Consider the following 25478-nt stretch of genomic DNA (forward strand, 5'->3'; position numbering starts at 1 on the left):
GTTCCTATTTTGATAAGATGAATGTGAAACTGGAAGAAGAAAAGAAGGAATATTACAGCATACAAGTCATTAGACACTGAGAACTAGTTCCATTGCACAAAGAAGGGATTAATAATTGGCCATTCCCTTGGCAAAAGAATTATCCCAACATTTATTTAAAGAGATTTATGAAACAGCTAATAGCATGGGTAATGAATACATCTTCAGCACCTTAACCATTGTGTAATTTATTTTTGTCTTACTCTGGAGTTAATTTAGAATGATCATATGGTTTTGTGTCTTAGTAGGTAACTTTTATTACAGATCCATAGAGATAGATATGATCTCCAGTTAGACCAATGATTTTCTTCCTTACTGTTACTTCCATCTCTGACAGTGCTTTCTGTGGATGAAACATCCCCAGCTGCACCATAATGTGGCTGTAGTGAATCCCACTATACACATTCCATGGTACAATGTTGTAGACTGTACAAGATTTCCACGGTTTTGTGCCACATCTTGTATGTCCTTTGTTTTTGATTATATAGTTTTCCATTGTTTTGTCCTGTTGACACTGAATGTCTTGCAGAACACATACTTCTGTGCAATTAATTTCTATGTGGCAATAAATCTTTTCACTAGTTAACCACATATAATTGGTGACCCCAACATGATGCAAACAAGAAGGTCAGTGCCTTCATGGAAAAATGTTTCCAATTGTTGTCAGAACCATGACTGTATGCAGGTGTGTACCTCCTTGCCTGAAGCAAATGGATGGCTGTGAAGATCCATCTTCAGGGCTCTATAAATATGGAAATTGCACAAAGAGAGATCAGGACTATATGGAGATTGTGCAATGGCTTCCCAGCAAAACTTCTGCAATGTACTCAAAATAATCTTGGCAACATCTTAATCTATAAATACAAAGTAATATTTATATTAAATTATTACTTTTCATACAGCTTTATAACAAACACTGTTAAATGCTATGAAGCTAACAGAAATTTTCAGTCTGAATCTAGGTACTCAGATAATTTGTAGAAAGAGTGGCTGATAAGGTATGCTTTTAATTTCCTTCTGATTTGGTAGGGATTCCCAATTTCTTGCTGCACATCAAATGGAATCTTGTTGGATATGTTACCAACAGAGTATGTAACCCTATTCTGAACTCTGGACAAGTAGGCAAAGTCTACATGAAAGTTATTTTTGTGAATTGTATTGTAACTGTGTATATTGCAGTCCAGATGAAACTGATTTTTACCATCAGCAAAAAGAAACATTTAGGAGTAAATGTATTGGGAAATTTACACAATATTCTCCCTGTGAGAACTCTATCTCTCTTGGTTTATCAGCTGTATGTAATATGATATTTTGACAACACACCTTGACATTACCTTCAGGTAACACCTGTAGAATTAGCTTCTTGTTACACTGCACCTTATTTATACTTTCATCACTCCACACTTCTTCCCTCATTACCTGGTAGCACACTGCATCTTAAGGTGTGGTGGTTAGACGAGATTGCCGAGTGTGCAAACTCTCATCCCCCAGGGCTTCTGCTGCACCCATCAGGTGTGGAAGTTGCTCTTGGGCACCACTGTGACTTCAGTTGGCTGAGAACTGGAACCCACACTTTACTTAGAGTGAAACCACTGTCTCTACTGATCAGGCCATCAGCCACTCATTTTTATAGCCCCCTATAGAACACAGTCCTCAAAAACATCATTTTTCAGCCAACTGAAGTCACAACATCACCCAACTGTGACTTCCACATCTGACAGAGGTGGTAGAAGCAAAGAGTTATATGAGTTCACAATCAGCATTCAATGATGGTATACCCCCACCGCTCCACATGACGTGGCTTATGGCAGAGTAGTGCGGGAAGGACGGAGGGGGGCGGGGGGGGGGGGGGGGGGCAGTAAGAGTATCAAGGAAGTGCAGTGTAGTGAATACATTCATTCTACAGGTAAAACCTGAAGGTTATGGCAAGGTATGCTGTCAAAATATCTTGTTATGTAAATGAATGCACCTGGCTGGACACCCATACTTGCAAACAATGTTCTGTCTGCTCATTTCTACTAAACAAGCATTTTATTTACTATGGGTCACTGCCCCAGAAGAGAATTCCATAAGACAACAGTGAATAAAAAGAAGCTACATAACCAACACTGTCAACTCAATGGCAGATGCGTCTAAGGGCATAACATGCTGAACCTGAGCTGCTTGATTAGTTCATCCATTATGACGATGATGTTTGGTTTGTGGTGCGCTCAACTGTGTGGTCATCAGTGCCTGTACAAATTTCCCAGTTTTTACGCAGTCCAATTTCTTACTCAGTCCAATCTAGCCACTGTCACAAATGATGATGATAATGAATGGTAAGGATAACACAAACACCCAGTCCCCAGGGAGGGAAAATCCCCATCCCAACTGGGAATTGAATTTGGGACCCTGTGATCCAGAAGCAGCAACACTAGCCACTAGACTATGAGCTGCAGATATTTATCCATGAGTTGACCCCATTTTAACTCACTATCCAGCACAACCAGGGGGAATTCTGCACATTGTACTTCATTCACTAATGTTTACTTATAGTGCTAAAAGGCCATTATTGCTTACTAATGAACTCCCAATTGCTAAATATGTATAGGAATTGGATATGTCCTAGTCTCCTTCTCCTTCCTCTCTCTGTCAATCTCCTCTTCCCTCATCTCTTTGTCCATCTCCTTTTCCCCCTCTCTCACTTCCTATCCCCTCTCTCTGTCCACCTCCTCCTCCCTCCTATCTCCCTCCACCTCCTCCCGCAAAGACATTGTTGTGCACACTTTTAATCTCTGAGTAGGCAGGATCACAAAGTTTTAGACAGTTCAGACTCTGTGGTAGTATTCTCATCATAAGCCAATAAGCCATAAATACAGTTTTTCTGTTTTCTATTAAAACTGTATGTGAGGAAGAAAACAAAATGGACACAGACATGTATACAGTTTTATTTGAAATTAAATATAAGGAGAAAGAATATATATGAGAGAAACAGTTCGTCAAATGTTTAAATGCTCTGCTATTGTAGTTAAAACTGACTGTGGGAAAGAAAATGTAGGCTGTCTGTCCACATTAGAGTATCACGTAACAATTTGAAGAAAATTGGTCAACAACTTTTTGAGATTTTTTTTGATAATATTTACCCTTTACATAGTAGATACTTATTTATACACCATATACATTAACAAAATATGTAGCCTATGTCTGTCTGAACATTTATTAGAGTATCACATGAAAATCTAAAGTAAATCACATAAGAACTTCCCAAGATTGGTAAAAATGATGTCCCTTATATAGTAGTACAGATAAGAAATTGCTGAATATGAGTCCTCGTGAGCTTAAGACTAAAACTGCTCACTGTGAACCACTTGTCGGCTTATTCAGCTATCAGCTGAGCTGTGTCAGGTAGGTTTGATTCTGGACCCTTGATTAGTATGCTCTGTCATCAGCAAACATTACAGTTTTTAACTGTTTTTTAAAGTCATAGGAAGATAATTTATGTAGGTCATAAACAAGAGTGGGTTCAGTACTGATCCCTGTGGCACTCCGCGCATTACGTTCCCCCATTCTGACTTCAAGCCACAGATACAGTCTGTCAATCCACGCAGGAGGCAGACCATCAATATCACAACACTTTAGTTTGGTAAGTAGGCTTTTGCGATCCACACAACTGAACGCTTTGACAAGGTCAAAGAATTATCAGCAGCATATTTTTCTTGTTTAGCTCTGACAGAAACTAGTTTATGAAGCCTTATATTGCTTTATGTGTGGAGAACACTTTACAAAAACCAAACTGAGAGGCATTTAACAAGTTTTGCTCAGTTAAGAGAGTTCTTTTTCTGCCATAGGTCACTTTCTCAAATACTTTTGAATAATCTGGAAGGAGAGATGTATATCTGTAATTTATAAGAGGTAGTTTGTTTATCTCCAGTTTCATAGATGAGTGTTACTACAGCATATATAAGACTGTCTTCAGGTAAGCCCCAAACCAATGATTGATTTAAAGATAGCTGAAAGGAAATCCTATCAAGTCATGCGAAGTTTTTAATTTTCTGCTGGAAACTTGATCATAGCTAGCAGAATTATTACTTTTTACAAAGGTGCTACTACTTAAGTTGCAAACAAGTGCCTCTGAAAAAATGCAACCCACTAGCAACTCTTCTTCACCCAACTTTATTTAAACTTGGGTTAAATTCTTAAAGATCTCTAAATATGCATAGATGTTTCACATGATGTAAAATCCACTTAAGGCAAATAAGATATAACCTTATGTTTATTCTTTACTCTACTTTGCCAAGTATACATCTGACACTCACTTATACATTCCAGATGTTTGCTGTACTGCAGGTACCAATACAATAGATGGAAATATGTGTAGAGCGCAGATAAACATCTCATTCCTGAAGTGGGCTGCGGCCTTTTCAGTAGGTACAGTGTGACAGTCTGGATAATTGACTGATCTGGCCTTGTAAAATTAACCAACATGACCTTACAGTGCTGGTAATTCTGATGGTTGAGAACAAAGAGAAACTACAGCTCTTACATTTTTTGAGAGGATCAGCTCTATTGTGTGGTTAAATGTTGATGCAACCTTTTCGGAAAATATTCTGGAGATAAAATTGTCCTGTTTGGATCTCAGGACAAGGTCTACTCAGGAGGACTTTGTCATCATGAAAAAACTAGCATTGTACAAGTTGGGATGTGGAATGTTAGGCCCATTAATGGGCAGGTAGCCCAGAGAATTTTAAAAGGTAAATGGACAGGTTGAAATTAGATACAGCGGGAATTAGTGAAGTGTGGTGGCAGGAAGAACAGTACTTCTCATCAGGTGAGCAGTGGGCTATAAATACAAAATCAAGGAGTAATGCAAGAGTAGGTCTAATAATGAATAAGAATGTGGGTAAGCTTCTATGAAGAGCTTACCGGTAGTGAATGCATTATCATAGCCAAGATAGACACAAAGACAACACCCACAACAACAGCACAAATTTATATGACAATTAGTTCTGCAGATGATGAAAAAAATTGAAAGAATACATGATTAGACAAAAGAAATTACTCAGATAGTTAGGGAAACAAAAACTGTATTGTGATGGGGGACTGGAATTCAATAGCAGGAAAATGAGAAGAAGGAAAATATAGTCGAAGAAGATGGACTGTGGTAAAGGAATGACAGAGCAAAATACTTTACAGAATTGTGCACAGAGTATAATTTAATTATCACAAAAATCATGAAATAAGGTAGAATATGTGAAAGAGACATGGAGGGACAGGAAGGTATCAAATAGATTACATAATGGTAAGAAAGAGATTCTTGAAACCAAATTTTAAACTGAAAAACATTTACAGAGGCAGATGTGGACTCTGATTTTAATTTACTGGTTGTGAACTGAAGATTAAATCTGAAGTGACTGCAAAAAGGTAGGAAATTGAGCAGATGGGACCTGGACAAATTAAAAGAACTAGAGGTAGCTGAGAGTTTCAGAAGGAGCATTCTTTACATCTACATCTACATCCATACTCCACAAGTCACCTGGCGGTGTGTGGTGGAGGGTACTTTCAGTACCTCTATCAGTTCTCCCTTCTATTCCAGTCTCCTATTGTTTGTGGAAAGAAAGACTGTTGGTATGCCTCTGTGTGGGCTCTAATCTCTCTGATTTTATCCTCATGGTCTCTTCACGAGATATACGTAGGAGGGAGCAATATACTGCTTGCATTAGGCAGTGATTTACTGAAACATGCAGAAGTAGTACAATAGACGATGAATGAGTAGCTTTGAAACATGAAATAGTGTAGGCAGCAGAAAACCAAAAAGGTAAAACAACAAAACTCCATAGAGATCCGTGGATAATACTAAGATATCTAACTGATAAAAGCAGAAAACCCGCAGCGGATGAAGCTGGCAAAGGGAAATGTAGATGTCTAATGAACATGACTGATAGGAAATACAAAGTGGCAAAGCAAGGATGGCTAGACAAGAAATGTGAGGATACAGTATTATGCACAACTAGGGGAAGACAGATGCCACATGTGGGAAAATTAAAGAGACCTCTGGAGAAAAGAGAAGCAACTATTTCAATACGAAGAGCTCAGATGGCAAACCAGTATCAAGCAAAGAAGGGAAGACTGAAAGTGGAAGGAATATACAGAAGGGCTATACAGTGGAAATGAACTTAGGCAATATTATAGGAAACAGAAGAAGAAGTAGATGAAGATGAGCTGGGAGATACAATACTGTGAGAATAATTCAACAGAACAATGGAAGACTCAAGTCAAAACAAGGCTGCTGCAGAAGATGATGTTCCCTCAGAATTATTGAGGATCTTAAGGGAGCCTGCCACACATTCTATGTGGTGTGCAAGATTTATGAGACAGGAGAAATACCCACAGATTTCAAGATGAATGTAATAATCCCTATTCTAAAGAAGGCAGCGGCTGACAGGTGTGAATATTACTGAACAATCAACTTAATAAAATATACTTGCAACGAACTGACTTGAATTATTTACAGAAGTATGGAAAAACTGGCACAGCCACCTCACTGATCAGTTTGTATTCTTGAGGACTACAGGGACATGAGAGGCAATAGTGACCCTATGACTTAACCTTGAGTTTTGCGTATAAAATCGTAATTCTGTTAGAGACAGCAAAAGACTAGGAATAGCGGCTGAATGGAGTGGGTAGTCTCTCGAGAGAAGGTTACAAGATGAACACCAACAAAAATAACACAAGGGTAATTGAATGTAGTTGAAATAAATCAGGTGATGCTGAAGGTATTAGATAGGAAAATGACACTTTAAAAGTAGTAGATGACTTTTGTTATTTGGGCAGCAAAATATCTAACAAGGGTTGAAGTAGAGAGGATATAAAATGTACAGAGGCCATAGTGTGCGCAAGTGTAATCGTATGTCTTTGCCACTGACCAGTATCTGTGACCTGCAAGCACAGTACCGCCGTGGTGGAGCATATAAGGCTGCACTTGGCATATTGCTGTCAGTCTTGTGACTCACTCTGAGGATGGCCGGATGATACGCAGCCAAAATATCACTGGAGGAAATTTTATTTGCATGGCTGCATGCCAGAAATTTAATGGACTAGCATGAAATATGTTTGAAAAAAAGGAATTTGTAAATATCTAACATATAAAACATAATGTTTGTTTATTTGAATTTTATGCACTGCCATACCATTCATTTGATCAAAATAAAACTTTGTGAACTTATTTCTTGCACTTACATGAAGGTTATAGGCATAGGGCACTTAACTTACAGTAGGTGACACACATGTCATACCAGAAAATGTATTTGAAAGAGTGTGTAAGTAGTGAGACTTTTTAATATGACAGAAATAAACAGCTCAGCATTTTACTGTCTCTTATTCATTTTGACAATAGACCAATATACAGTGCGAATTGAAAGAGAATTTTCACAAGCTACTCAATCTCGACAAACAGTAAATGTTGATTTGATTCTTGCTGCATTTCAATTATATGTTAACTGAGACTACAGTTTGCATCCCAGTGTAAATGTTGGCAAATAGGATAAGGTGTGTGGGCACTGGAGTTTCCTCAAGTTCAACAATGAAACAACAGTTATGTGCTGCATGAACGGCAAAGTTAAACTGCTGACATTGCATCCACCACCTGATCCATTGTGATAGTTGGTTTTGGGTAACTCACCTGATTCCAAATACATTATGCAGAACATTCACAAATATAATTCAACATATCAAATGACATCTTTTGGAGCCAGTGAAGATACCTACCTACCTACCTACTTTCAAAGCTCAAAGACAAATATTTCACCATGCTGGTTCACTTCTACTTGTTTCTGACACTGAACATAAATTTCTGCAAATCTACTTTATGGATCACTATGATGCACATGTTGACCAACACTGTGATGCAATTCCAGATACCAAATGTTGCATTATATCCTATTTGCAAACTCGTTTCCACCAATGCATCACATTGACAAAATTATTCAAAACTTTGATTGACAACTTACCAGCAGATAATTATGCAATTCAAATATGAGCTGGCAAAACTCCATTTCGTCAACATGCTGGACACTGTAACACACCTACCATCAATGATGATGTGACTGTCACAGTGAAGAATGTGATACACATGATATACCTCTTCATTGATGGAATAATACAATTCAACATCTTGCTGAAAAACAGTGATCATACAATGCACTGCAGTATCCGATAATTTTTATCTTTCAGTTTATCAAATGCAAATATTATTTTCTTTTTAACTTTCAAACATTCATAAGCAAAACTTTCATTTTTCTTCTCTTTCTTTTTTTTATTCTTACAGGTGAACAACTCAATAAACCAGTATCAGCAATGAGTTATTAGCCATACCACATAATCATATCTCAGAGTGGAACAAATCATATTCTGCAGTGCCATCAACTATTTCATCAATGCATGGGAGACACATGCCAAAGCTGAATCCAAACATTTGTTATATATTCACTTAAATCAAACACCATTGCTTTCAGAAGAATACATTCATTTACAAGATGCAATTGCAAATGATGGAAATGTTTCCGACATTGGCAAAATTGTCATACTTCCAGCAACATTTAATGGCAGCCCATGGTGTATACATGAATATGCACAAGATGCCATGACATGTGCCACTCTGACTTTTTCATCACATTTACATGCAATCAAGCACAGGACAAGATAAAAGAGCTTCTATAGCCTGATCAGCATCCATCCAAGTGAAGCTCTTTGCTTGCATAAATATTCAAGCAAAAACTCACTGCTGGATGTATGTGACTGAAAAGCAGAAGAGAGGACTTCCATGTGCTCATTTTCTCATAGAGCTCAAAACAGAAATATATGCAGCTCGTATTGATCACGTCATTTTTGCAGATATTCCTAATCCCCAAGATGATCCACTGATGTTCAATATTGTGATGAAAAGATGGTGCATTGGACACTGTGGAGCTATGGTCCACAATCTCCATACATGGCAGATAAGAAATGGAAGAAAAAGTATCCCAGAGACTTAGTTCATAAAACACATGCACTGGTGATGACAGATATCCACAATGCAGATGCTGAAAGACAGAAGATGTAGGTCATTCAACAACAATCAGAATGAGAAATGCTGAGTTTGAAACCAACAACAGATGGACTGTGACATATTCTCCTTGATTAATAAAAACATTTAAAGCTCACATCAACGTCAAATATTGTCATTCCATCAGATCAATCAAATATGTATCCAAACACATCAACAAAGACAGCGATATGGCAGTAGTCAGTATTCATAGACCTGACGTGTGCAGCGATGAAGTGAGTCAATTTCAAACAGGTCAGTATATAAGCAGTAACAAGACCGCTTGGTGTATTTTGAGTTTCCCAATTCACAGTCGCTAGCCAAATGATGCTTGTTTCAATGTTCATCTTGAAAATGGGCAAAGAGTCTATTTCAAAGCAGACATTGCATGAAATGTTGTTGCTGAACCAGTGCACACAACACTTACAGAATTTTTTGCACGGTGTGAAGAAGATGTATTTGCCAAGACATTATTGTATGCAGAAGTTCCATAGTACTATACATGGTATGCTACACCAGGGCTATCAAAATCTGTGTTTACACAGTATATCCAAATAATTCCGAGTGTTACTGTCTTGGAATGCTGTTGATTAATGTCAAAGGTAATACTTCATTTGCAAATATGAGAATGGCTGATGGCATAGAGTGCCAGATGTACAGAGAAACTTGCCATAAGGCCTTCATCAACAATAGATACACACACACACACACACACACACACACACACACACACACACGACTGCATTCTCAGGCAACTGAAACCACACTGTGAGCAGCAGCACCAGTGCATGATGGGAGTGGCGACTGGGTGGGAGTAAGGAGGAGGCTGGAGTGGGGAGGGGGTGGGATAGTATGGTGGGGGTGGCAGACTGCGAAGTGCTGCAGGTTAGACTGAGAGCAGGGGTGAGGTGGGGAGGGAGGAGGGCGGGGGGGGAGGGGGGAAGTAGCAGAAAAGTAGAGAAATAAAAATACTGGGTGTAGTGATGGAATGACAGCTGTGCAGTGCTGGAATGGGGCAAGAGAAGAGGCTGGATGGGTGAGGATAGTGATTAATGAAGATTGAGGCCAGGAGGGTTATGAGAACGTAGGACGTATTGCAGGGAAAGTTCCCACCTGCACAATTCAGAACAGCAGTCATTGAAATGAAGGATATCATGTTTGGCAGCATGTTCAGCATCAGGGTGGTTCATTTGTTTCTTGGGCACAGTTTGTCAGTGGCCATTCATGCATACAGACAGCTTGTTGGTTGTCTTGCCTACATAGAATGCAGTACAGTGGTTGGAGCTCAGCTTGTAGACCACATGGCTGGTTTCACAAGTAGTCCTGCCTTTGATGGGATAGGTGGTGTTAGTGACCGGACTGGAGTAAGCAGCTGCCAGCAGCAAGTCGTATACTCTTAGTGCACTTATTTGTTACATAGTGTAGTTCTTAATTTCTTTGTGTGTTTTTGGGTACTTGCATTATTTAATTCATAAATTTTGGGCGTATTATAGTATTTGAGAGTTGTAGCATCGTATTTTAGTACCTGAATAGTGTAAATTTGCATAGTCGTCTGTCTTCTGTTTTTGTTTTGAACGACCAGTGTCGGTTGGTCACAGCCAGTGTGCTCCCTGCCGCCGATGGATAAGCAGCTGCCAGCAGCAAGTCGTATACTCTTAGTGCACTTATTTGTTACATAGTATAATTCTTAATTTCTTTGCGTGTTTTTGGGTACTTGCATTGTTTAATTCATAAATTTCAGGCATATTATAGTATTTGAGAGTTGTAGCATCGCATTTTAGTACCTGAATAGTGTAAAATCACGTAGTCTCCTTCTGCCACCGAGCAGTGTGTCAGCAGTGCGCAAGTAGCTGCATTACTGCATTTACTAGGCAACCTTGTATTTTAATAACCGTTTAAATTTTGTGTCGAATTGTTTGTGCTCTCTGTAGATTAGTTCAGATGTTCTTTGCACAACAGTATTTAGCATGGATAGGGACTGCAACTGCTGTGTTCGGATGCAGGCTGAGTTGGCATTCCTTCACTTCCCAGCTTCAGGCAGTGTTGGCTTCGGTCACACAGCTTGAGGCTGTTGCCAATGGACATCACTGTGGGGGTCCAGACGGGGGTTTGTCGGGGACGGCCAGCTCGTCCCATGCATCCCCTGATCGGACTACGGTTGTGGCTGCCCGGGATACTGCCCACATTGAGGCTGACCCCTCACTCGTGGTAGAGTGGGAGGTCGTCTCGAGGTGCGGCAGGGGGCAAAAGACATTCCAGAGGGCTGAACGGAAGGCCTCTTCAGTTTGTCTGACAAACTGGTTTCAGGCTCTGTCTCTGGCTGATACTGATCTTCGGCCGGATATGGCTGCTTGTCCTGTTCCAGAGGTTCCCCCTCAGTCTGCAAGATCCGGGCAGTCGCAGAGGATGGGCTTACTGGTAGTTGGGAGTTCCAACATCAGGCGTGTAATGGGGCCCCTTAGGGATATGGCTGCAAGGCAGGGGAAGAAAACCAATTTGCACTCCGTGTGCATACTGGGGGGAGTCATTCCAGATGTGGAAAAGGTCCTTCTGGGTGCCATGAAGGGCACAGGGTGCACCCATCTGCAGGTGGTCGCTCATGTTGGCACCAATGATGTGTGTCGCTATGGATCGGAGGAAATCCTCTCTGGCTTCCGGTGGCTATTTGATTTGGTGAAGACTGCCAGTCTCGCTAGCGGGATGAAAGCAGAGCTCACCATCTGCAGCATCGTCGACAGGACTGACTGCTGACCTTTGGTACAGAGCCAAGTGGAGGGTCTGAATCAGAGGCTGAGACGGTTCTGCGACCGTGTGGGCTGCAAATTCCGTAACTTGCACCATAGGGTGGTGGGGTTTCGGGTTCCGTTGGATAGGTCAGGAATCCACAACACCCAGCAGTCAGCTACATGGATAGCAGGGGCTGTGTGGCATGGATTGGGCAGTTTTTTAGGTTAGATGGCCTAGGGCAAGTACAGAAAGGGCAACAGCCTTAAAGGGTGCGGGGCAAAGTCAGGACATGCGGGGACCAAGCAGCAATTGGTATTGTAATTGTAAACTGTCGAAGCTGCATTGGTAAAGTATCGGAACTTCAAGCGCTGATAGAAAGCACCGAAGCTGAAATCGTACGGAAAGCTGGCTGAAGTCAGAGATCAATTCTGCCGAAATTTTTACATAGGCACAGACAGTGTTTAGAAAGGATAAATTGCATGCACCCAGTGGTGGCGTGTTTGTCGCTCTTAGTAGTAGTTTATCCTGTAGTGAAATAGAAGTGGATACTTCCTGTGAATTATTATGGGTGGAGGTTATACTCAACAACCGAGCTAGGTTAATAATTGGCTCCTTTTACCGACCTCCCGACTCAGCAGCATTAGTGGCAGAACAACTGAGAGAAAGTCTGGAATACATTTCACATAAACTTCCTCAGCATGTTAGTCTCAGGTGGAGATTTCAATTTACCAGATATAACAGATATAGACTGGGACACTCAGATATTTAGCAGGGGTGGTAGGGACAGAGCATCGAGTGACATTATACTGAGTGCACTATCAGAAAATTACCTCGAGCAATCAAACAGAGAACCGACTCGTGGAGATAACATCTTGGACCTACTGACAACAAACAGACCCAAACTTTTCGACTCTGTAAGCGCAGAAACAGGGAATCAGTGATCATAAGGCCATTGCAGCATCCCTGAGTATGGAAGTAAATAGGTATAATAAAAGGTAGGAAGATTTATCTGTTTAGCAAGAGTAATAGGAGGCAGATTTGGGACTACCTAACAGATCAAAATGAAAATTTCTATTCCAGCACAGACAATGTTGAGTGTTTATGGAAAAAGTTCAAGGCAATCGTAAAATGTGTTTTAGACAGGTACGTGCCGAGTAAAACTGTGAGGGATGGGAAAAACCCACAGTGGTTCAACAACAAAGTTAGGAAACTACCGCAAAAGCAAAGAAAGCTTCACTGCAAGTTTAAACGCAGCCAAAACCTCTCAGACAAACAGAAGCTAAACGGTGTCAAAATTAGCATAAGGAGGGCTATGCGTGAAGTGTTCAGTGAATTCGAAAGTAAAATTCTATGTACCAACTTGACAGAAAATCTTAGGAAGTTCTGGTCTTACATTAAATCAGTAAGTGGATCAAAACAGCATATCCAGACACTCTGGGATGATGATGGCATTGAAACAGAGGATGACACCTGTGAAGCTGAAATACTAAACACCTTTTTCCAAAGCTATTTCACAGAGGAAGACCACACTGCAGTTCCTTCTCTAAATCCTCGCACGAACAAAAAAATGGCTGACACTGAAATAAGTGTCCAAGGAATAGAAAAGCAACTGAAATCACTCAACAGAGGAAAGTCCACTGGACCTGATGGGATACCAATTCGATTCTACACAGAGTACGCGAAAGAACTTGCCACCCTTCTAACAGCCATGTACTGCAAGTCCTACAGGAATGGAAGGTTCCAAATGATTGGAAAGGAGCACAGGTAGTCCCAGTTTTCAAGAACGCTCGTCGAGCAGATGCGCAAAACTATAGGCCTATATCTCTGACATCGATCTGTTGTAGAGTTTTAGAACATGTTTTTTGCTCGCGTATCATGTCATTTCTGGAAACCCAGAATCTACTCTGTAGGAATCAACATGGATTCTGGGAACAGCGATCGTGTGAGACCCAACTCGCTTTATTTGTTCATGAGACCCAGAAAATATTAGATACAGGCTCACAGGTAGATGCCATTTTCCTTGACTTCCAGAAGGCGTTCAATACAGTTCTGCACTGTTGCCTGATAAACGAAGTACGAGCCTACGGAATATCAGACCAGCTGTGTGGCTGGCTTGAAGAGTTTTAGCAAAAAGAACACAGCATGTTGTTCTCAATGGAGAGACGTCTACAGACATTAAAGTAACCTCTGGCATACCACAGGGGAGTGTTATGGGACCATTGCTTTTCACAATATATATAAATGACCTAGTATATAAGTGTCGGAAGTTCCATGCGGCTTTTCGCGGATGATGCTGTAGTATACAGAGAAGTTGCAGCATTAGAAAATTGCAGTGAAATGCAGGAAGATCTGCAGCGGATAGGCACTTGGTGCAAAGAGTGGCAACTGACCCTTACCGTAGACAAATGTAATGTATTGTGAATACATAGAAAGAAGGATCCTTTATTGTATGATTATGTGATAGCGGAACAAACACTGGTAGCAGTTACTTCTGTAAAATATCTGGGAGTATGTATATGGAACGATTTGAAGTGGAATGATCATATAAAATTAATTGTTGGTAAGGTGGGTGACACGTTGAGATTCATTGGGAGAGTCCTTAGAAAATGCAGTCCATCAACAAAGGAGGTGGCTTACAAAATGCTCATTCAGCCTATACTTGAGTATTGCTAATCAGTGTGGGATCCGTACCAGGTCTGGTTGACAGAGGAGATATAGAAGATCCAAAGAAGAGCAGTGCGTTTCATCACAGGGTTATTTGGTAAGCGTGATAGCGTTACGGAGATGTTTAGCAAACTCAAGTGGCAGACTCTTCAAGAGAGGCGCTCTGAATCGCAGTGTAGCTTGCTGTACAGGTTTCAAGAGGGTGCATTTCTGGATGAGGCATTGAATATATTGCATCCACCTACTTATAGCTCCCGAGGAGATCATGAATGTAAAATTAGAGAGATTCGAGCACGCATGGAGGCTTTCCGGCAGTCGTTCTTCCCACGAACTATACGTGAGTGGAACAGGAAAGGGAGGTAATGACAGTGGCATGTAAAGTGCCCTCTGCCACACACCGCTGGGTGGCTTGCGGAGTATCGATGTAGATGTAGATGTAGATGTAGAGGTGGATGTAGAGTAGTTGGTGGTGTGAGGATGTATGGGATAGGTCTTGCATCTAGGTCTATTACAGGAGTATGAGCCATGAGGTAAGGGACTGGGAGCAGGGGTTGTGTAGGGATGGACGAGTATATTGTGTAGGTTTGGTGGACGGTAGAATACCACTGTGGGAGGGGGGGGGGGATAGTGGGCAGGACATTTCTCATTTCAGGGCATGATGAGAGGTATTCGAAACCCTGGCAGAGAAAGTAATTCAGATGCTCCAGTTCTGGGTGGTACTGAGTTACAAGAGGAAAGCTTCTCTGTGGCTGGATGGTGGGACTTTGGGAGGTGGTGGGAAACTGGAAAGATGTTGTTGTTGTTGTTGCGGTCTTCAGTCCTGAGACTAGTTTGATGCAGCTCTCCATGCTACTCCATCCTGTGCAATCTTTTTCATCTCCCAGTACCTACTGCATCCTACATCCTTCTGAATCTTCTTAGTGTATTCATCTCTTGGTCTCCCTCTGCGATTTTTACCCTCCACGCTGCCCTCCAATGCTAAATTTGTGATCCCTTGATGCCTCAGAACATGTCCTACCAACCGATCCCTTCTTCTAGTCAAGTTGTGCCACAAGCTCCTCTTCTCCCCAATTCTATTCAATACCTCCTCATTAGTTATGTGATCTACCCATCTGATCTTCAGCACTCTTCTGTAGCACCATTCTCTTCTTGTCTAAGCTATTTATCATCCACGTTTCACTTCCATCCATGGCTACACTCCATACAAATACTTTCAGAAACGACTTCCTAACATTTAAATCTATACTCGATGTTAACAAATTCCTCTTCTTCAGAAACGCTTTCCTTGCCATTGCCAGTCTACATTTTATATCTTCTCTACTTCGACCATCATCAGTTATTTTGCTCCCCAAATACCAAAACTCCTTTACTACTTTAAGTGTCTCATTTCCTAATCTAATTCCCTCAGCATCACCTGACTTAATTTGACTACATTCCATACTGGAAAGATAAGGTATGGGAAATTTGTTTTTGTACAAGGTTGGGAGGATAATTACGGTCAGTGAAGACTTCAGTGAGACCCTCCGTATATTTCGAGAGGGACTGCTTGTCACTACAGGTGCGATGACCATGGGTGGCTAGGCTGTATGGAAGGAACTTCTTGGTATGGAACAGGTGGCAGCTGTCGAAGTGGAAGTATTACTGGTGGTTAATAGGTTTGATATGGACGGAGGTACTGATGTAGTCGTCGTTGAGGAGGAGGTCAACATGTAGGAAGGTGGCTTGTTGTGTTGAGTAGGACCAAATGAAGCAAATGAGGGAGAAGTTGTTGATGTTCTGGAAAAATGTCGATAGGGTGTCCTCACCTTCGATCCAGATAGTAAAGATGTCGTCACTGAATCTGAGCCAGATGAGGAATTTAGGATTCTGGATTTGTAGGAAGGATTCCTCTAGATGGCCCATGAATAGGCTGGCATAGGATGGTGCCATGCGGGTGCTCATAGCTGTGCCCTAGATTTGTTTGTAAGTAATGCCTTCAAAGGAGAAGTAATTGTGGGTGAGGATATAATTAGTCATGGCGACTAGGAAGGAGGTTATTGGTTTGGAATCCATCAAGCATTGGGAATGGTAATGTTCAAAAGTGGTAAGGCCATGGGCATTGCGGATGTTCACGTACAGGGAGGTGGCATCAATAGTGACGAGCAGGACACCGTGTGGTACAGGGACAGGAACTGTGAAGAATAGTTTGAGGAAATGGTTGGTATCTTTTATACAGGAGGGTAGATTCTGGGTAATAGGTTGAAGATGTTGGTCTGCAAGAGCAGAGATTCTCTCAGTGGGGGCACAGTAACTGGTCACAATGGGGCATCCTGGGTGGTTAGGTTTATGTACCTTATGAAGCATGTAGAAGGTAGGAGTGCAGGGAGTGGTAGGGGTGAGCAGAGAGATGGACTCTGGGGAGAGGTTCAGGGATGGGGCTAAGGATTTGAGCAGTCACTGGAGATTCTGCTGGATTACTGGAATGGGGTCACTGTGGCAAGGTTTGTAGGTGGAAGTATCTGATAACTGGCGGAGTCCTTCCGCCAGGTAATCCTTGTGGTTCAAAACAACAGTGGTAGAGCCTCTCATAATATTGTTACATTCCATCCTGGATTTTCCATTGTTTAATGTGAAGCAACATTCACAGTGGCATGTGCCAGCTGTCATCCATGACAAATTTGAACATTGTACACCATAATTTTGACCACATGTTCACCATCTAACCCAAAAGCTTTTTGGGATAAATTCAGAGAGGATGTGAGTGAAGACATTCTGCACCATGTTCATACCATTAGAAATGACAGTTCCATCAATTTTTGGACATATGCTTAACCATCAACAACAAAGAACTCGTTCATCTTAGCATGATTGCACCAGGATGTTCTGCACTTGACCTTTATGATCATGATTTAGTGAGAGAACAGCAATATAATTCTAATGATCTGCATGCATCTGATGAAGTAAATGAATAAATTTTGCTTGCAGGACAAAAACTGGCCTACAACACAATTACAAATACTGTTTCAAATGGCAGAGGTTGTCTGTTCTTCTTTACTGCACCTGGTGACACTGGAAAAAAGTTCCTAATCAGCTTGCTACTGGCTCACATTTGATCTCAAAATGGAATTGCTTTGGCCCTTGCTTCATCAGGTATTACAGCTATATTAATAAATGGTAGATGAACTGTGCATTTGGTGCTTAAATTGCCATTGGATATGCATTTCTTGGGAGCTCCAAAATGTAATATTTCAAAGGGATCTGGCACAGCTCAAGTTATGAAACTTTGCAAGGTCATTGTCTGGGACAAATCCACCATAGCTCACAAGAAATTGCACTTGATTGAATTCTTAATGGTCTACAATCAAATGCATAACCATTCTTGTATTATTATCTGGTGACTTTAGATAAACTCTTCCAGTGATACCTACATTAACACCAGCTGATGAGCTCAGAGCTTGCCTCAAAGCATTGCATCTTTGGAGACATGTGAAAACTCACATTAAAGATGAATATGCATGTACATGTGCAATATGATACCTGAGCAATCTCATTTTCAAACAGTTATTGCACACCGGTTAAGGAAAGGTACCAGCTGATGCTATCACAACATGTATTTAATTTCCACTGAACTCTTGTGTCCTCATGCCATCCATTGAACAATTCATTCAAAAAGTTTTTCCAGAAATTGTTATCAGTTATATAAATAAAAAATGCTGTTTGAACATTTTATTTTGGCAGCAAAAGACACTAGCACCAATGCAATCAATTACGCAGTTCAAGAACAAATTGCAGGCAATTCTGTTCCCTAAAAATTGACTGATAGCATCGTGAATGCAGATTGCAGATGAAGTTGTCAATTATCCAACTGAATTTTTAAATTTTTTGGATCTTCTTATGTGCCACTGCACAAACTGACACTCAAAGTCAGCGTGTCAATTATTCTCTTGTGGAAAATAAATCCACCCCAATTCTGTAAAGGAACAAGACTCTGTTCTTAATGGAAAGTCAAGTGGAGAAGATGTGTTCAATCCACACATTCGCAACCTTCGCACTGAGATGCCATCTAATTTCAAATGACTGCAGTTCCCCATTTGACTTGCATTCTATGACCATCACCAAGGCACAAGGTCAGTCACTTCAAGTGTGAGGACTGAATCCAGAAAATCCATGTTTCTCACATGGCCAGTTGTATGTTGCATGCTAATGAGTCAGAAAGCAAGAATTTTTTTTTTTTTTTTTTTTTTTTTTTTTTGCTGAAGGCAGGAAAACAAAAAATATTGTCTACCCTAAAACACTTCAATAATAAAGTCAACAAAATAAAATGAATATGATCTATAATTCTCCTTTATATATAATTTAATTTCAATAAATGTATTCATTATTGACAGTAAAACAAATATCATTCCCAATCAAACAAGACAGTTCTTCCCAATTTCAAATAATGTTTCCACAATTGTTTCTTCTATGGCAGCAATGTGCTGAGTACCTACTAGTCTAATATAAATTTAAGTGTTGGGAAGTATATTCTGCTGTTTGTATGGAGTGTAGCCTCATACAGAAGTGAATAGTGGATGATAAGCAATTCAGACAAGAAGAGAATACAAGCTTCTGAAATGTGGTGCTGCAGAAGATTGCTGGAGATTAGATGGGCAGATCGAGTAACTAATGGGGAGGTACTGAATCAAGTTCAGAAAAAAGAAGGGTTCGTTGATTAATTAAGGACTCATAAGTTTGCTAATGGAGGTAAATGTGGCATAAAAATTGTAGAGGGAGACCAAGGGATGAATAGAGTAAACAAATTTGAATGGCTATAGATTGCAGTAGGCATCTGGAGATGATGAGGTTGCAACAGGATCGAGTAGCATGGAGAGCTGCCATCAAACCAGTCTTCAGATTGAAGATGACAATGACAGCAACAAGTGACCTGATGAATTTTGTAATTTCCTTAAGGGTTGTATTTCTGAAACTAATGACTGCCGGTAATGGATGCAGTGTGTGCACAAGTAATCTAATGCAAACTGTATTTGGTTGTTTATTATTAGATGCAGTGGTTTACTCCCACTGTGAGGAAGAAATTGTTGAATTTGGTGGTCAGTGACTGGAAAGAGTCATCACATTTTCCAGGGCTATTTTCTGCAGGGTCAATTACTTTTGCATTACTGGTTTTGTTTGTTTCTCATTTAATAATGTTCAAAATAGTTTTTAACTTAATTTTGGAAAGTTTTATTAATTGAACATAGTGCATGAGTGTTGCTCTTTTAATAACAGAGTGTAGTATTCAGCAATAATGATGGTAATGGTGTTTCAAATCTAGTCAACTGCATGTTATCTGACTTACGTAGAACTCTCTCTACCTAGCATAAGATGATTTACTTCCAGGACTTACCCGTCCACTATCCTTGATTCTTTTCATTTTGCTCTTATTTTTTTTTAGGGTAAAACAAGACTCAAAGTGATGTAAGAGATACATTTTCAATATACACTGCCTGCTTTATAGATTTCTTTTCACCATTCTTCTCGTTGTTTCTCTCTAAACCCGGTGATCAAGCCACTGTTTTTGAGCCTGTGAGGCAATACTATTTTTATATAATTTGTTAAGTAAATTTTATTGTTAACATTTGTCCACAAAGTTCAGGTAAGTCAAAAGGCTGTTCAACACAATTATTCATTAACCTGAAGTGGCTGGGATATAATTCAATTTTTTGCATACATAGCCAGACCTCCTTTCATTTTATTGGCTCTACAGCAGCATGATATTAGCTTGTACCCATCAAGATGAATCTGTCCAATTTCAGTGATTTCCAGATGGCGCCGATAGGAAAGTGTAGTGACACTTCTCTCTCGCTAAAAAGGCAAAAAATGAACAGTTCTTCATGTAGAGAATGTGAAAAGCGTGTGACGAACGGTATTCTGTGTATCAAATGCAACTTCTGGTTACACGAAAAGTGCGCAGAAGTAAATCTAAAGTTCATCAGCGATGATTTTCCATGGACATGTCACGGTTGTTTATGTGACGAAACGGCCGAACTTGTAAGTGCAGTTGATACAAAAAAAACGAAATTATGAAGTTACTACAAAGTGACATTGAGGCATTAAAAACCGAACTTTCGACCACCAAGAAAGAAAACAATACATTAATACAAGAAAAGAAGTCCTGTGTGTGTAAAAGCCATCAAACGGAAAAGCAAGCAGATCGCGAAAATACGAGTGACCGATCGGACTTTAAAAACAACAACATTTCAAGTGTTCCTGTTGATGTCTCGGTAAACTCAGTAAGCCAAAAGCCGGAAGATAAATATAAATGGAAGGTGGTGACATACAGCAAAAGGAAAAACAAGGCAACAGATACGCAACAAAAGGAAAATGACTTTAATAATTGGCGATTCGCTGCTGAAGAATGTCACTGGCCCCAATTGCAAGATCGACGTATGACTTGGAATTATAACGCAACAACTTGGTAAACATTTTAAAAATATGGTAAATGCAAGACAAGATACTACAGAACCAGATTGTGAAACCAGACATAACTATAAAGAGGTAATTATACATGTTGGAACGAATTCGTTAAGGAGCAGCAGTGAGGAAGAAATGGCAAACGAAACAAGAAACATGATTCGTTCTGCAAGAAATATAAATGCAGGATATCGGCTGATACTTAGCAGAATCATAAACAGAAGGTTGGTGAGTGAAAAATATATCGCCAAAATAAACTGTGCTCTTAAAGAACAACGTGATCGTCTTGGGGCAATTTTTATAGACCCAAACAAATTCCTACATGAAAACTCACTAGCGAAGGATGGCTTGCATTTAAATAGACTGGGTCTGTAAAGTTCAGCAGAATGTTTGCAGATGTCTGCAAAATCATTAGAAGCAAGAGAAACTAATATGGCCTGAAGGCAGTGAAAAATCATACACTCCAGCTGGAAAAGAAAAATATAAGCACCATACAAAAAAAGACGATACTAAAGAATTTGGCCCAGAATACAGCTCACAACATGTAAAACAACAAAAGAAAAATTACATAAAAGTACTTCATCAAAATATTCAATACTTTGGTAAGAAAAAATTAGAAGCAGAAGTACTCCTGAGTGAAGTAAGACCAGACATATTATGCATAAGTGAACATGGACTAACTGAAAGTAAAATACATAATGTTGCAATAAAGGACTACAAACTAGCTAGTTACTTTTGCAGGTCTAAATATAAGGGTGGTGGCGTTTGTATATATATTAAAACAGGTACTCTATCAAAGAATGTAAACAGTGAAGCTGCTACATTGCCCATAGCTAGAGAAAAAGACTTTGAAGTTACTGCTATAGTGGCAGAGGATTTTAGAGTGTTTTGTGTGTACAGGTCACCATGTGGCAATATTAGCATCTTTCTGAAAAAAACTGCTAGCCAATTGAGAATGAATATGAAGAGAAATCTTATTATATGTGGAGACTTCAACATTGACATGGGAAAAGACGCAAAAATAAGACAGGATTTTGAAGAATTGTTAATACAGCATAACATGAAAGTAACAATAACTGCACCAACAAGAGTCACTTCACAAAGTGAGACAGTTATTGACAACATAATTACTAATATGTGTAACTATGAGTCACATGTAGTTCAGACAGAAATATCTGATCATCATGGACAACTAATCAGATTTTGCAGAAGTAATGACACAGTATCAGAACCAAAACAAACAACCAAAGAAATTAGGATCACCAGTGAACAAAATATCAACATCTTTAGAACAATGGTAAGTAAGGAAACCTGGAATGAAACCTTACAGGCCCAGAGTGTAAATGTAAAATATGATGCATTTATTTCAACAATTAAGTACCATTTTAATGTAGCATTTCCCAAAGTAAAGAGACAAGAAAGGCAGCAAGATCAAACACAGTGGATTACCAGTGAAATACTAGAACAGCGAAGGAAGCTTCAGGATGTGAGACAGATGGGCGAAGCTGAAACCTATAAAATGTTAAAAAAGAAGTATAGAAAAACAATAAGAGAAGCCAAAGCAAGAGCAATTGACATCACTATAGCGAACTCAAAAAACAAGGCAAAGGCAGCTTGGAATGCAATCAATGCTGAAAGAAAGGAAAAAGATGGGTCAAACAAAGAAGAAGGTATTAGGTCAATTAAAGTAGACAACACATTGGTCACAGATGGTATGGAAATACCAAACATACTGAATAATAACTATATCAGTGTAGTAGAAAACTTAAAATTGGAAAGAAATAGTCAAAAACAAAAGGGTATTAAGGTACCACAAAGATCACACAGTACTATGTTCTTAAGACCAGTCACGGAAGACGAATTGCGGAAAACTATACAGAAACTGAAGTCCAAGAAATCAGCTGGTGATGATGAAATATCAAATCATGTAATAAAGCTGGTAAGTGAGCAAATAATAACACCACTGCTGAACATAGCAAACTGTTCTTTCAAAGATGAAATTTTTCCAGAAAAACTGAAGATAACGAAGGTAGTGCCAGTGTACAAGAAAGGGTATAAGGATGATCCCAACAACTACAGACCAGTTTCACTGATATCAGGTTTCTCAAATCCTAGAAATGCTTATGTATACCAGATTAGTTAACTATTTGGACAAACATAACATTCTCATACCCTCACAACATGGTTTCAGAATGGGTAAATCTACAGAATCAGCAATTGGCAGTCTAACAGAATACATATTACAGTCGTTAGATGAGAAAAAGGTTGTCTCTGCAATGTTTCTGGATCTTTCAAAGGCATTTGACACCATTGACCATGAAATGCTGATACAAAAATTAAGCAACTATGGCATTCGGGGACAACCAGGTGAATGGATAAAATCATACTTGTGCAACTGCAAGCAGTACGTATCATTAGGAAACTCATACCAATCAGAAACCAAACCCATCAATTATGGAGTGCCGCAGGGTTCGGTAATGGGGCCATTGTTATTTAATGTGTTTGTTAATGATATATGTGTTGAGGAGGGAGAAAAGAAAATATTGTATGCTGATGACATGACAATACTAAATAGTGACCAAAATATGGAACAGCTTGAGAGAAGAGCATACATATCTGCAAATGTCACAGCTCAATGGCTGTTGGAAAATAAACTGGTTATAAATCTAAAAAAGACTATGTCTGCAGTGTTTAAAAACAAGGAAAAGACTGTAGACATGGATTTAGAGGTTGATGGAACAAGGCTGGAAGAAGTAGAATCTGCTAGATTCTTAGGTATTCTTGTGGATAATGAACTAAAAGGGAAAAAACATATTAATAATGTCTGTAAGAAACTGAGCTCTGTCATATTCTTAATGATGCAGCTATCACAGTATTCAGACAAGAACCTGTGTACAGTGTATCATGGACTTTTCGAACCATACTTACAGTATGGAGTGACTGTGTGGGGAAACTCAAACAAATAAGAGACAGAACGAGTGTTCACATTACAAAAAAAAAAAAAAAAAAAAAAAAAAAAAAAAAAAAAAAAAAAAAAAAAAAAAAAAAAAAAAAAGCAATTAGGACCATTTTAAGAAGAAAGACCTCTGAAACTTGCAGAAACTGTTTCAAGAATTTAGGTATCTTAACTTTTTCATCGTTGTATATATACAAAACAATAATGTACATCACAAAAGGTAGTGAGGACTGGATTACAAATGCTAGTGTACACACCCACAATACAAGAAGGAAGAATGAAGTACGGAGCATACCCCACCTACTGGCAACGCTAGAAAAAGGACTCCAGTACTCTGGTATCAGACTACTAAGAAGTCTGCCCAAAAACCTGCAAGACAGTGTACTTCACAATGACTTTCCAAAGAAACTTAAAGACTATCTCATTGAAAAAGAGTTTTACAGTGTTGCAGAATACTTATGCCGTTAAATTTGTATATATTGTTATTCATTATCAGTGATGTAAAAATGTAAGCTAAAGGTGTAGAAAACTAAGTGATAAAGAATGTTAATACTTTGACATGTCCTATATTACACGTACATTTACTGTACACAATGTAATCTTACAGGATCAAAAAAAATTCAATTCAATTCAATTCAATGTGATGTTCTGATATGCACAATAACTCTGATGAAATTTGATCTACTTTTTATTTTCCTGAATTGATAAGAGAAGTTCATCTTTTTATTTATAAGGCATCTGATATTTTGATGGAAGACTCTAATAAATGCATTTTCTTTAATATCCTTGGCTTTGTCTAAGTTGCAGTGTTGTGTTGTACTAATAGCTGTATCAACTGTAAGAATATGTATTCTGCAGCTCTGTTTCCTGGATGAATTTACTAGGAAAAAAAGGCCTTGTGAGCACACTGGAAATCACTGGAATGGAATGAATACTTTTATGGTCACACTGGATGCTTCTGGCAATTAGCCATGTAAGTAACCTTTTACCAGGGGCATTCAGTTGCTGAGAATGACATATATGACATGACCAAGTGAGGGGTGAGGCATCATTCACACCCATGCGTGATCATCCCTCTCCTGCGAGTGAATTCCCAAGATCTGCATCAACACATTCCTTAGAACACTTTATCCAGGACTTATCATATCACTCAAAGAATAGTACCATATTCCCACCAGAGTGAAGAGCATTCTCTGCAATTAGCCCAGTGCCATCCTCAGTTTGTATAATTGTGGTTACATTGTAAACTGTTACCTGCTCTCCCTATTATTATTACATTCTTTTTCCAAGATTCTTCCCAAAGTGACTAGCTCACAGATGACATCACTGAGCCCTGCACTTGGTTTAAAAAAATTAATTACTTCCCAACAAAATGTAAACCCATTGTAACATTCCTAGGAGCCTGCGTAGGGTGAATACTACTGAGCAGTAAGATCTTTTGGTCATCTACAAATTTTTCTTCCCACACTTTACTTGTACATTAAAACTTCTTGGGATGTATGAATGCTTTTGGGGAGAGGCTGAAACATATATAGGCACAACAAAAAAATTCTCAGAAAGTGAGCTTCCAGCCAATCTGGCTTCAGCAGCCAGAGACTGTGT

At 39.4% G+C, this 25478-nt stretch overlaps 1 protein-coding gene across 1 annotated transcript in view; it reads right to left on the reverse strand.

Moving 5' to 3' along the window:
* LOC126092653 (neural-cadherin-like) overlaps positions 1-25478 on the reverse strand; it is a 314704-nt gene that overhangs the window by 12218 nt on the left and 277008 nt on the right. The gene's annotated exons all lie outside the window — the stretch shown is intronic.

This window comes from Schistocerca cancellata, chromosome 7, assembly GCF_023864275.1.
Source record: "Schistocerca cancellata isolate TAMUIC-IGC-003103 chromosome 7, iqSchCanc2.1, whole genome shotgun sequence".
In the NCBI taxonomy this organism is placed as follows: domain Eukaryota; kingdom Metazoa; phylum Arthropoda; class Insecta; order Orthoptera; family Acrididae; genus Schistocerca; species Schistocerca cancellata.